At 45.7% G+C, this 11,895-nt stretch overlaps 1 long non-coding RNA gene across 1 annotated transcript in view; it reads right to left on the bottom strand.

The window, feature by feature from the left end:
- Positions 1 to 11,507, bottom strand: part of LOC135111510 (uncharacterized) — a 128,255-nt gene extending 116,748 nt beyond the window's left edge. The window contains exon 1 of the long non-coding RNA XR_010273758.1: positions 11,290 to 11,507. This is a non-coding gene — a long non-coding RNA (uncharacterized LOC135111510). The remainder of the gene's footprint in view (positions 1 to 11,289) is intronic.
- Between the last annotated feature and the right edge of the window lie 388 nt (positions 11,508 to 11,895).

Here is an 11,895-nt window from a genome sequence, read left to right as displayed (position 1 = left end):
AAAACTACATGGAGATTTTAATGGAAACAACAACAACAACAACAACAACAACAACAACAACAACAACAACAACAACAACAACAACAAAAACCAACCAACCAACCATTTAACCATCCAATCATAACAACTAATCAAACCACCACCACCACCACCACCACCACCACCATCACAACCACCACCACCACCACCACCACCACCACCCCTTTCAAAACAACACTAAATTAAGCAACATTTCACAAAAACGACCAGAATACCTTGAAAATTGTATCAGTACCCCCAACACCTTGATTGTAAGAGGGATACGGTCTAAAGGAATAAAAACGATGAAAACAACAAAGGTCAAGTGAAGGTCACCAAAGAATGTTGTCAAAAGGGTTATCCAGAAACTGAGGAGTGTCTTGAAACCTCCATTTTGAATCACCTAACCTATTCTGGAAAGCTTGTAACTGTTGTACTATCGCGGCTACTGGAAGGCTGGGACACTAGTCTACGCCAGCACGGGAGCTCTAAAAGGCACAGTGAGTTCACGGATGGGGATGGAAGATGGGAAAAGATAGGCGTGTACTGTACAAGGACTGCCACGTGTAGGTCTGATCTCATGGCTTCTTGCATCTTTCCTTCTTTTTTTTTTTTTTGTTCTTATAAGTCAATAAGGAATTTTAAAGAAGCCTAGACATATCTAAACAGAATATATGATTTTATGGACTGAATGATAGGTTGAAATATGTCGGCATGTTTTATACAGGGACTGCCACATGTAGGCCTGATGGCTTCTTGCAGTTTCCCTTGTATTCTCGCGTTATTTCCAGACGACCAGTGGGGGAGAGATGAAAAAAAAAAAAAAACAGTGAGAAGGATAGGGGCAAATGACCAGAAATCAGAATGTACAAGTGAAAGAAGGCAATGAGAACCAAAACAGGAGGAAAAGGTGAAATCTGTGAAGGGAAATATACGAAGTATGCAATCACCAAGAATAAGACAAAATATAGGAGTGAGGAAAGACAAGAGAGAAGGAAGGAGAAATCTGTAAGAGCACGTTGGGAATAAGATAGACTATACAAATGAAAAAAGACAGAGAGAAGAAAAGAAAGCGGAAGCAAGAGGTGAAATTTGTGAGGGCAGTATATGAGGTTGGCAATCAGCGAGAAAAGACAAGAGAGGAGGAAGGAAAAGAGGAGAAAGAGGTGAAACATGTGAGGGAGGTCATCAAGCATAAGGCAGAATATACGAGTTAGAACAGAGAGAACGCATGACAAGAGTGAATGAAATATGTAATGGAAGAATATGTGACCTGCAACCAGTAAGAAGAGACAGAGGAAAGGAACCAAAAGGAGGATAAGGAATTGTATATTAACTTCGCAATCCTCAGGAATAACATACAATGAACCATATTCTGAAACACTTCCGCGCCGCATCTTTCAAAACGCTCTACATGCAGTTCAAGATACACGGTATTTTTACTGCATGTTTTTATGGTTCTAGTGACAGATTAACAAGATTTCTACATTATGGACTGGAGAAACACTCTTGAGGACCAGGTTAATCATCTCTGCGGGCTTTGAAAATAGTCACGGAGAGAGAGCAGAGCGTTTCAGAATATGGGATGAGTGAGGAAAAAACACAAGAGGAAGAAAAGACGACCAGGTGAAATTAGTGAGGACAGGATACCAAGTTTGCAATCAGTGGGAAAAGAGAAGAGAACAAGAAAGAAGGCACAAAAAAGTGAATTGAATCTGTAAGGATAGTATTACGAGGCTTGCAATCAGTGAGAAAAGAGAAGGGAGGAGGAAAAAAAGAACAACAGGAGGTGAAATCAATGAGGCAGTTTGCGAGCAGTGGGAAAAAAAAACAAGATGGGGAAAGAAAAGACGAATAGGAGGAATTAATGAGGCAGTCTGCAATCAGTGAGAATAAAACAAGAGGGGAAAGAAAAGATGAACAGAAGGCAAAATCAGTGAGGCAGTTTGCAATCAGTGAGGAAAAAAGACAAGAGACGGGGAAAGAAAAGACGAAAAGGAGGTGAAGAAATAAGTAGGAGCAGAATACCAATTTTGCAATGAGTGACACAAGACGAGAGAGGAACAATATAGCAAGTTCGCGGTGATCAGCAGGCGTGGCGCGGAAGCTCCCGACACCAGAGCACGGCTGTGGATGGAGTAAAGATATCCGTAATGACACACTTCCCGGATGTCCACTACCAGCCCTAACCAACCCAACCACACTCACTCACTCACGCTGACTAACACTATTGCTGCTGCTGCTGCTGCTGCTGCTGCTCTTGCTCTGATATTGTGCTCTCTCTCTCTCTCTCTCTCTCTCTCTCTCTCTCTCTCTCTCTCTCTCTCTCTCTCTCTCTCTCTCTCTCTCTCTCTCTCTCTCTCTCCATGATATTGCTCTCACTAAAAATATTCCTCTCATTTTAATATTCTCTCTCTCTCTCTCTCTCTCTCTCTCTCTCTCTCTCTCTCTCTCTCTCTCTCTCTCTCTCTCTCTCTCTCTCTCTCTCTCTCTCATGATATTGCTCTCACTAATAATATTCCTCTCATTTTAATATTCTCTCTCTCTCTCTCTCTCTCTCTCTCTCTCTCTCTCTCTCTCTCTCTCTCTCTCTCTCTCTCTCTCTCTCTCTCTCTCTCTCTCTCTCACACACACACACACACACACACACACACACACACACACACACACACACACACACACACACAGTAACATTCCAGTGACAAAAATACAAAACCAAATATACACACACACACACACACACACACACACACACACACACACACACACACACACACACACACACACACACACACAGTAACATTCCAGTGACAACAATACAAAACCAAACACACACACACACACACACACACACACACACACACACACACACATGCGCGCGCGCGCAGTGCCATCCCGCCATCCCGTACACGCAATGACAGGGGGACGTGACCAGAGCGACCCCAGGGGGAATGTTTTGACCCCGGGGACGGCTTGGTGAGGGACGCTCGAGCATTGATCTCTGCCCCTGTGGTTAACCCGTGTGCTCCCAGCGGCTGCCGTGGCCTGGGGCGCCGGGAACTGTGCGTCTGTGGAAGGGTAGCGCCCCGGAGAGAGAGAGAGAGAGAGAGAGAGAGAGAGAGAGAGAGAGAGAGAGAGAGAGAGAGAGAGAGAGAGAGAGAGAGAGAGAGAGAGAGAGAACAATGCAATATTAGTGAAAGATAACAATATTAGAGCAAGAAAGAATAATATTGGAGTGAGAGAGAACAATATTGGAGTAACGTTAGGTTAGGTTAGGTAAGATCAGGTAAGTGGCTGGATAACTACAAGGCTGTCTGGAGGAGGAAATGTCTGCAGAGGAAAGTGTCCAAGAGAGAATGAATAAATGGGAAAAGGAGTGGGAAATGTCCTACACTTTCATTTAATGTCCACGGAAAGAGTGAAGGGTGATGGAGGCGAGGCGAGGGACGCGCTGCACCGCCCTTACGTGCCTCTCTGATTGCTAGTGATTCATGTTATTACTTCCACGGAGTAATCTTAAGCAATCCTTCCAACAAAAAAGAAAAAAAAATGAACGACATCAACAACAAAAAAAAAAGCAGAAACAACCTACTAAATACTCGATCTTTTTCTTTTTATTTCACACTTAAGGGAATAAAACAACAATAAAATCACATATACTAAGAGCTGAAAATTATGAGTGCCGTGCATCATCTGTTCTAAAGTTGTTTTTAGGTTGAGCGTTCTTTCAAAATCCTTATGGTTTTCTGAACGTGAATGCGAGAAAGAGAACTACCAAGGACTCTTTATTGGGAGGACGGTCCACTCCGGATGGTGAGGTGGTCGCTGCGTGAATGTAGTGCCGCCAAGCAACCACAGGGGTAAAACACTCGGCCGTCACACTGAAGGACGTGGGGAGAGGTGCTTTTTATTCGCATTCAAGTTGCCATTTCTAAGTGGAATATGGATTTGTCCTTTTCTCGCTTCAACTGCGAGATTTCTAGGGGAGTGAGAGGTGAGGTAGACTCGGAACTCGCAACTCGGACTCATTTTTTGTGATCAGCTTTTTCTGATGGTAGTGCTGCTGCTTCTTCCTCCTCCTCTGCTGCTGCTGCTGCTGCTGCTGCTGCTGCTGCTGCTGCTGCTGCTGCTATTGCTGCTGCTTCTCTTCTGCTGGTGGTGGTAGTAGTGGTGCTTTCTCTTCTTCCAACAGTGGTGGTGGTGATGGTGGTGCTTCTTCTTCTTCTTCTTCTTTTTCTTCTTCTTCTTCTTCCAAAGGTGTCATTGGTACTGTACTGGCGGCAGCTTATGTACCAGCCTGATGGTTAACATGCCATTGTGACCGAGTACTCACAGTCATTCCTTGCATCATTCAGTGGTGTGGTGTGAGAGTGGATGCAGTGTGAAATTACCTGTTACCTGACCTATCACGCAAACATTCAAGTCTGCTCTGCACTAATACCAATAATAACACTAATACCAAGGCCAAGGTATGACTTCCAGACATGACCATCCAGATCGCATGGGCAGTTAACCAGGTAAGCCTGTGCATGCTGACTCCCATATATTTTGTACTTTCCATATTTCTTCACCTCACTTCTCTCTCTATTTCTATTTTCCCTTTCCTTTCCTTTCCTTTCCTTCCCTTCACTTCATTTCACCAAAGGGAATAATTAGTACTGTAATTATAGTTAGTATTGTATTGGCGTGCTGGGAGCCCGCCGTGGTACAGTGGCACCGCGCGCGCTTTGGGGGCCAAGTGGTCATCAGGCGCACGGGTTCGAATCCTGGCTACGGTCCGAGGGTAGGAAGGGGCATCCACTCGGGGTAACGGTTCCCAAATGCCAAATCCAAAAGTCCTTCATCAGGAGGCACCGTCTCAGCCCTAACAGACTAGGGAAAACTAGACCTAAAAAAAAATAAATAAATAAATAAATAAAAAATAAATAAATTGTATTGGCGTGCTAACACTGGCCACGGTACTGGCTTTGCACAACAGCAGTCTGGAGATGGGTAGATGATAATGCCTATCAAAATAGATGACTTATGACTCAGCTGCTGGTGGTGGTGCTGCTTCTTCTTCTTATGATGGTGGTGGTGGTGGTGGTGCTTCTTCTTATTATGATGATTGATGGTGGTGGGTGGTGGGTGGTGGTGGTGCTTCTTCTTCTTCTTATGATGGTGGTGGTGGTGGTGGTGGTGGTGGTGCTTCTTCTTCTTCTTATGATGGTGGTGGTGGTGGTGGTGGTGGTGGTGCTTCTTCTTCTTATGATGATGGTGGTGGTGGTGGTGGTGCTTCTTCTTCTTCTTATGATGGTGGTGGTGGTGGTGGTGGTGGTGGTGCTTCTTCTTCTTCTTATGATGATGGTGGTGGTGGTGGTGGTTGGTGGTGGTGGTGGTGGTGCTTCTTCTTCTTCTTATGATGGTGGTGGTGGTGGTGGTGGTGGTGGTGGTGGTGGTGGTGGTGGTGCTTCTTCTTCTTCTTATGATGGTGGTGGTGGTGCTGGTGGTGGTGGTGGTGGTGGTGGTGCTTCTTCTTATGATGGTGGTGGTGGTGGTGATGGTGGTGGTGGTGGTGGTGGTGGTGCTTCTTCTTCTTCTTATGATGGTGGTGGTGGTGGTGGTGGTGGTGGTGGTGGTGGTGGTGGTGGTGCTTCTTCTTTCTCTGATGGTGGTGGTGGTGGTGGTGGTGGTGGTGGTGGTGGTGGTGGTGGTGGTGGTGGTGCTTCTTCTTCCTCTGATGGTGGTGGTGGTGGTGGTGGTGGTGGTGGTGGTGGTGGTGGTGGTGGTGCTTCTTCTTCTTCCTCTGATGGTGGTGATGGTGGTGGTGCTTCTTCTTCCTCTGATGGTGGTGGTGGTGGTGGTGGTGCTTCTTCTTCTTCCTCTGATGGTGGTGGTGGTGGTGGTGGTTCTTCTTCCTCTGATGGTGGTGGTGGTGGTGGTGGTGGTGGTGGTTCTTCTTCCTCTGATGGTGGTGGTGGTGGTGGTGGTGGTGGTGGTGGTGGTGGTGCTTCTTCTTCTTCTTCTTCCTCTGATAGTGGTGGTGGTGGTGGTGGTGGTGGTGGTGGTGCTGCTTCTTCTTCTTCTTCTTCCTCTGATAGTGGTGGTGGTGGTGGTGGTGGTGGTGGTGGTGGTGGTGCTTCTTCTTCTTCTTCTTCCTCTGATAGTGGTGGTGGTGGTGGTGGTGCTTCTTCTTCTTCTTCTTCCTCTGATAGTGGTGGTGGTGGTGGTGGTGCTTCTTCTTCTTCTTCTTCCTCTGATAGTGGTGGTGGTGGTGGTGGTGCTTCTTCTTCTTCTTCCTGATGGTGGTGGTGCTTCTTCTTCTTCTTCCTGATGGTGAAAGGTGCTTCTTCTTCCTCTGATGGTGGTGGTGGTGGTGGTGCTTCTTCTTCCTCTGATGGTGGTGGTGGTGGTGGTGGTGGTGCTTCTTCTTCCTCTGCTGATGGTGGTGGTGGTGGTGGTGCTTCTTCTTCCTCTGATGGTGGTGGTGGTGGTGGTGCTTCTTCTTCCTCTGATGGTGGTGGTGGTGGTGGTGGTGGTGGTGGTGCTTCTTCTTCCTCTGATGGTGGTGGTGGTGGTGGTGGTGGTGGTGCTTCTTCTTCCTCTGATGGTGGTGGTGGTGGTGGTGGTGGTGGTGGTGGTGGTGGTGCTTCTTCTTCCTCTGATAGTGGTGGTGGTGGTGGTGGTGGTGGTGGTGGTGGTGGTGGTGGTGGTGGTGGTGGTGCTTCTTCTTCCTCTGCTGATGGTGGTGGTGGTGGTGGTGCTTCTTCTTCCTCTGCTGATGGTGGTGGTGGTGGTGGTGGTGCTTCTTCTTCTTCTTCTTTCTCTGATGGTAGTGGTGTTTTTTCTTACTCTGATGGTGGTGGTGGTGGTGGTGCTTCTTCCTCTGATGGTGGTGGTGGTGGTGGTGGTGGTGGTGCTTCTTCTTCCTCTGCTGATGGTGATGGTGGTGGTGCTTCTTACTCTGATGGTGGTGATGGTGGTGGTGCTTCTTCCTCTGATGGTGGTGGTGGTGGTGGTGGTGGTGATGGTGCTTCTTCTTCCTCTGATGGTGGTGGTGGTGGTGGTGGTGCTTCTTCTTCTTCCTCTGCTGATGGTGGTGGTGGTGGTGGTACTTCTTCTTCCTCTGCTGCTGGTGGTGATGGTGCTTCTTCCTCCTCTCCCTGTCCCTGGCATCGACATGGACCACCTAACTAACAATATTGTAACCTAACCTGTCCTATCCTATACTAGCCTGGCCTATTCTAATCTTCTTATCCTTAACCTCCTTGAGTCAGTCAGTTTGGTGGTGCTTGGAGTTGTCAGAGTCAGTTCAGTAGTGCTTCTTCTGGTTGTGATGTTGCTTCTTCTTCTTATTATTATTCTTATTCTTATTCTTATTCTTATTCTTCTTCTGGTGGTGATGCTGCTTCTTCTTCTTCTGCTGTGGTGGTGCTGCTGCTTTTTCTTCCTCTGCTGCTGGTTGTGCTACTTCTTCTTCCTTTGATTATGATGATGGTGGTGGTGGTGGTGCTGCTGCTGCTGTTGCTGTTGCTGCTGTTGCTGCTGCTGCTATTGCTGCAGCAGCTGCTGCTGCTCTTCTTCTTCCTCCTCTTCCTTTGCTGGTGGTGGTGATGGTGGTGGTGGTGGTGCTTCTCTTTTTCATCATCTGCTGCTGGTGGTGGTGCTTCTTTTTCTACCTCTGATGGTGCAGGTGGTGGTGATGCTGCTGCTTTTTCTTCTTCCGCAGCTGCTCGTTGTAGTGGTCCTTCTTCCTCTGCTGCTGCTGGTGGTGGTGGTGGTGGTGGTGCTGTTTCTTCTTGCTCTGCTGGTGGTGGTGCTGCTGCTTCTTAAGTCCCTCTGGTGGTGGTGGTGGTGGTGCTGCTGCTTCTTAAGTCCCTCTGGTGGTGGTGGTGGTGCTGCTGCTTCTTAAGTCCCTCTGGTGGTGGTGGTGGTGCTGTTGCAGTTGCTTCTCAAGTCCCTCTGGTGGTGGTGGTGGTGCTGTTGCTGTTGCTTCTTAAGTCCCTCTGGTGGTGGTGGTGGTGGTGCTTCTTAAGTCCCTCTGGTGGTGGTGGTGGTGGTGGTGCTGCTGCTGCTTCTTAAGTCCCTCTGGTGGTGGTGGTGGTGCTGTTGCTGTTGCTTCTTAAGTCCCTCTGGTGGTGGTGGTGGTGGTGCTTCTTAAGTCCCTCTGGTGGTGGTGGTGGTGGTGGTGCTGCTGCTGCTTCTTAAGTCCCTCTGGTGGTGGTGCTGCTGCTTCCTCTTCTCCCTGTTGCTGGTGGTGATGGTGCTGCTTATTAAGTTCCTCTTTTGGTGGTGGTACTGCTTCTTCTTGTTCCTCTGCCACTGGTGCTAGTGCTGGTGGTGGTGCTTCTTATTCCTTTGCTTGTGGTGGTGGCTGCTTCTTCTTCTTCTTCTTCTTCTTCTTCTTCTTCTTCTTCTTCTTCTTCTTCTGCTGCTGCTGCTGCTGCTGCTGCTGCTGCTGCTGCTGCTGCTGCTGCTGTTGCTGCTGTTGCTTTTGATGGTCCTCCTTTTGCTGCTGCTGCTGGTCCTTCTGATGGCGGTGTGGTTCCCATGGCATGGCATGTTAGTGGTGGTGGTCCTTCTTCTTCCTCTGCTGATGGTGGTGGTGATCCTTCTTCTTCCTCTGCTGCTGCTGCTGCTGCTGCTGATGGTCGTTCTTATTCCTCTGCTGCCGCTAGTGGTCCTCCTTCCTGTACTGGTGGTGGTGGTGCTGCTGCTACTTCTTCCTCTGCTAGTGGTGGTGGTGGTCCTTCTTTTTCCTCTGCTGGTGGTGGTGGTGGTGGTGGTGGTCCTTCTTTTTCCTCCATGAGGTCCATGAGGACCCAACACATTTTTTGCAAAGTTGGTCTATTTCCCCATCATATGTACACTTTAATATATACATTAAAGAAGAAATGTTTTTTTTTTAATAATGTGCATATTTTTCTACCAGGTCATTTCTTTTTTTTTTTCCTTTTATGTACCTGATAGGATATGAACGCTGGCGTCCAACACTCAGTGTTTCCAAGACATCCACTATGCCATGGGAACCCAGTGCAGCCATGAGCAAACAAGATATATTTGAACACAGTATTTCACTCCTAAAAAGTATTACCGATATCGACTTTAATGTGACCATTCTCATTCACAACGATAAGACGATAAAATCAAGTCTTGTGGACTTGTGGGAGTATCAGTCATGGCATGAAAGTTGTAGTAGGTGAGATGAAAGAGCTTTGGAGCGGTGGGGATTCCTTGGGTCTGGAGCCGCCTGTGGGAACCCTCCCCTGTGTTGCATGGTGACTGACACACGTGCTGCACCACCACCACCACCACCCATCCTGCAGCACGGGAAGGACTCAGCCCAGAGGCCCACGGATTCCTTTATTTGTTATTCACGGCGTCTTAACGTAGAAATCAAATTAGATCATCCAAAAAAGGATGGTGACCGTCTCTTGGCAGCCGAGTGTCCTCTAAGCCCTCACTTGTTCCTCACATGGGATTTTTAATTAGCAGAAAGCTTCTAACGGGGCGGAGCGGCGGCGGGGGGAAGAATCAAATAGGAGGGGGTACGGGGACCAAGGAAGACCGAGGACAAGTGTGTACTTTTTCTTTTCTTTTTTTTTACGTCCCATACAGTGTAGTCTAAATGTTGTTGTAAGTCACCGCCCAGCAAACAATTTTACCATCTTAGCGACAATGTGTGTGTGTGTGTGTGTGTGTGTGTGTGTGTGTGTGTGTGTGTGTGTGTGTGTGTGTGTGTGTGTGTGTATGGGGACAGTTGTCATTGATAATTAGAAAAGATAATTCTAAATACAGTAGCAGTCTGTGACGTCCTCACTCATCTCTACCGTACTCCTCGTTTTCTTTCCTTTTATTGCTTCTCTTTCTATTTCTCCCTCCTATACAACTCTGGAGAGAGAGAGAGAGAGAGAGAGAGAGAGAGAGCGGGGGGAGGGGGCGGGGGAATCAGCAAGAGTGTGACAGTTTGTTCAGCTTGTGTCCATATTTGGTGATATTGTTACTCTTATTGGTTTCAGAATAATTACAGAGATGACAAATATTAGAATAATAATAATGATCATAAGGAGCATTATTCTTTTTTTCATACCTACAATTCATGAAGCACACGCGCCCTCGGCCTAGTCCCCCTACCCTCTCCTAGTTTAATTTCTCCCCATGCCTCCCCTAGTCCCCCTACCCTCTCCTGTTTAATTTCTCCCCATGCCTCCCTTCCTCCCCGTCGGAAGCTTTCATTCTGCTAGTAAATTCCGTGTGAAGAACGAGTTCTTTCAGGACATTCGGCTACCAAGAGACGGTCACCATCTTTTTTGGGTGATTGTACTGTACCTATCACCTGAAGGGAATGCCGGTAAGTATTACACTCACTCTATCACACTTAAACATAATGCATAAATATATCACTTCTGCAGCCAAGTAATATGCAGTGCAGCTGGTGGACATGATAACTCAAGAAAAATCAACCCTCAAATGGTACGAGTAATGGTAAACTTAGGCGAGCGGAAGTAATGTTTCTCTGTGCCCGCTGGAGGTGCCACCGTTGCGGCGAGGCCAAAAGTTGAACGCTGATTGGACAATCCTCCTAGTACACAGATTACAAAGTCCTTGGAGCCACCCACTAATATATAAATCAAGTAACGAGCGTGAAGATTCAGGCAATTATAATTCAGATATTTGCAGGACACTTTACTAAACACTGCATTAAATTTAAAAGGACTGGTAGTCAAAGAACGAAAAAAATAAAATAAAATAAAAATATATATATAAATAAATAAATAAATAATATATATATATATATATATATATATATATATATATATATATATATATATATATATATATATATATATATATATATATATATATATATATATATATATATATATATATATATATATATATATATATATATATATATATATATATATATATGAAAACACATTCCACACCAGAATAAGGGAATACAGAAGACTAAGATGGGGCGATTATATGGAAATAATCTTAACCTACTACTCTCCAGACACTGACTTTATTTTTCATAAAGATATAACGTCTTTAAAAATCGTGACCTATACACTGAAGGAACAAGCAGTGAAATTGGTAAAGTGAATGAATCTAAGCCTAACGTAACTTACCTTGCCCTCAGATGAAAACGCTAATGTGATTTCATTATCCCAAAATTGTACCATTGAAATAGATGTCAACAGCAGACAGAAATACATAAAATACATAAAGGCCAAATATGAAATGGTGTCCTCAATTGGCTTACAATAAACAAACAGCAACACTCACCCACGCCTCGCCATTCCCCGTAGTGCACTCCCCACTGCCCGTTAAACACGTTCTCCTCTGCAGTACACTTCACCCACACATTCACTCCTTTTCCTCCCGTACCTCCTGCTCCTTTCCTGCGGCGGGGTGAGCGAGGGAGAACTAAAAAATTTGATTCTGTCACGAGCAACGATCACCACTTGTTTAAAAAAAAAAAAAGCGTCTTCTCTTGCCTGAAGCTGTCTCGTCTGAGTGACCGTCATCGGAACAGTCTTGCTTCGGGGATCTTATTTTTATTCCCTCAGATTCTGTTACAATAGACGGAATTTCTATTTTTTTTTTTTTTTACATATGTTTATTTTCTACTTATATGTTTATTTATATAATTATTTTATTGTATACTTATGTATATATATTATTTGTTATTGTTCTTTATTTCAACATTGCAGCCTTGCTCTCTATCTACATTCCCGGATTATGTGATTATGGAATGGATTTTTATTTGTCATTTACGTTTTATGTATTAATTTGACTTACTTCATTATCTATATGTTAATTTATATGCACACCGTCCTTATCTTGGTTTCCGTCTTTATTCCCGGTTTTGGAATGGATTTTTATTTATTT

The sequence above is a fragment of the Scylla paramamosain genome, chromosome 22 (genome assembly GCF_035594125.1).
Source record: "Scylla paramamosain isolate STU-SP2022 chromosome 22, ASM3559412v1, whole genome shotgun sequence".
In the NCBI taxonomy this organism is placed as follows: Eukaryota; Metazoa; Arthropoda; class Malacostraca; order Decapoda; family Portunidae; genus Scylla; species Scylla paramamosain.
This window is presented reverse-complemented; position numbering and strand designations above follow the sequence as displayed.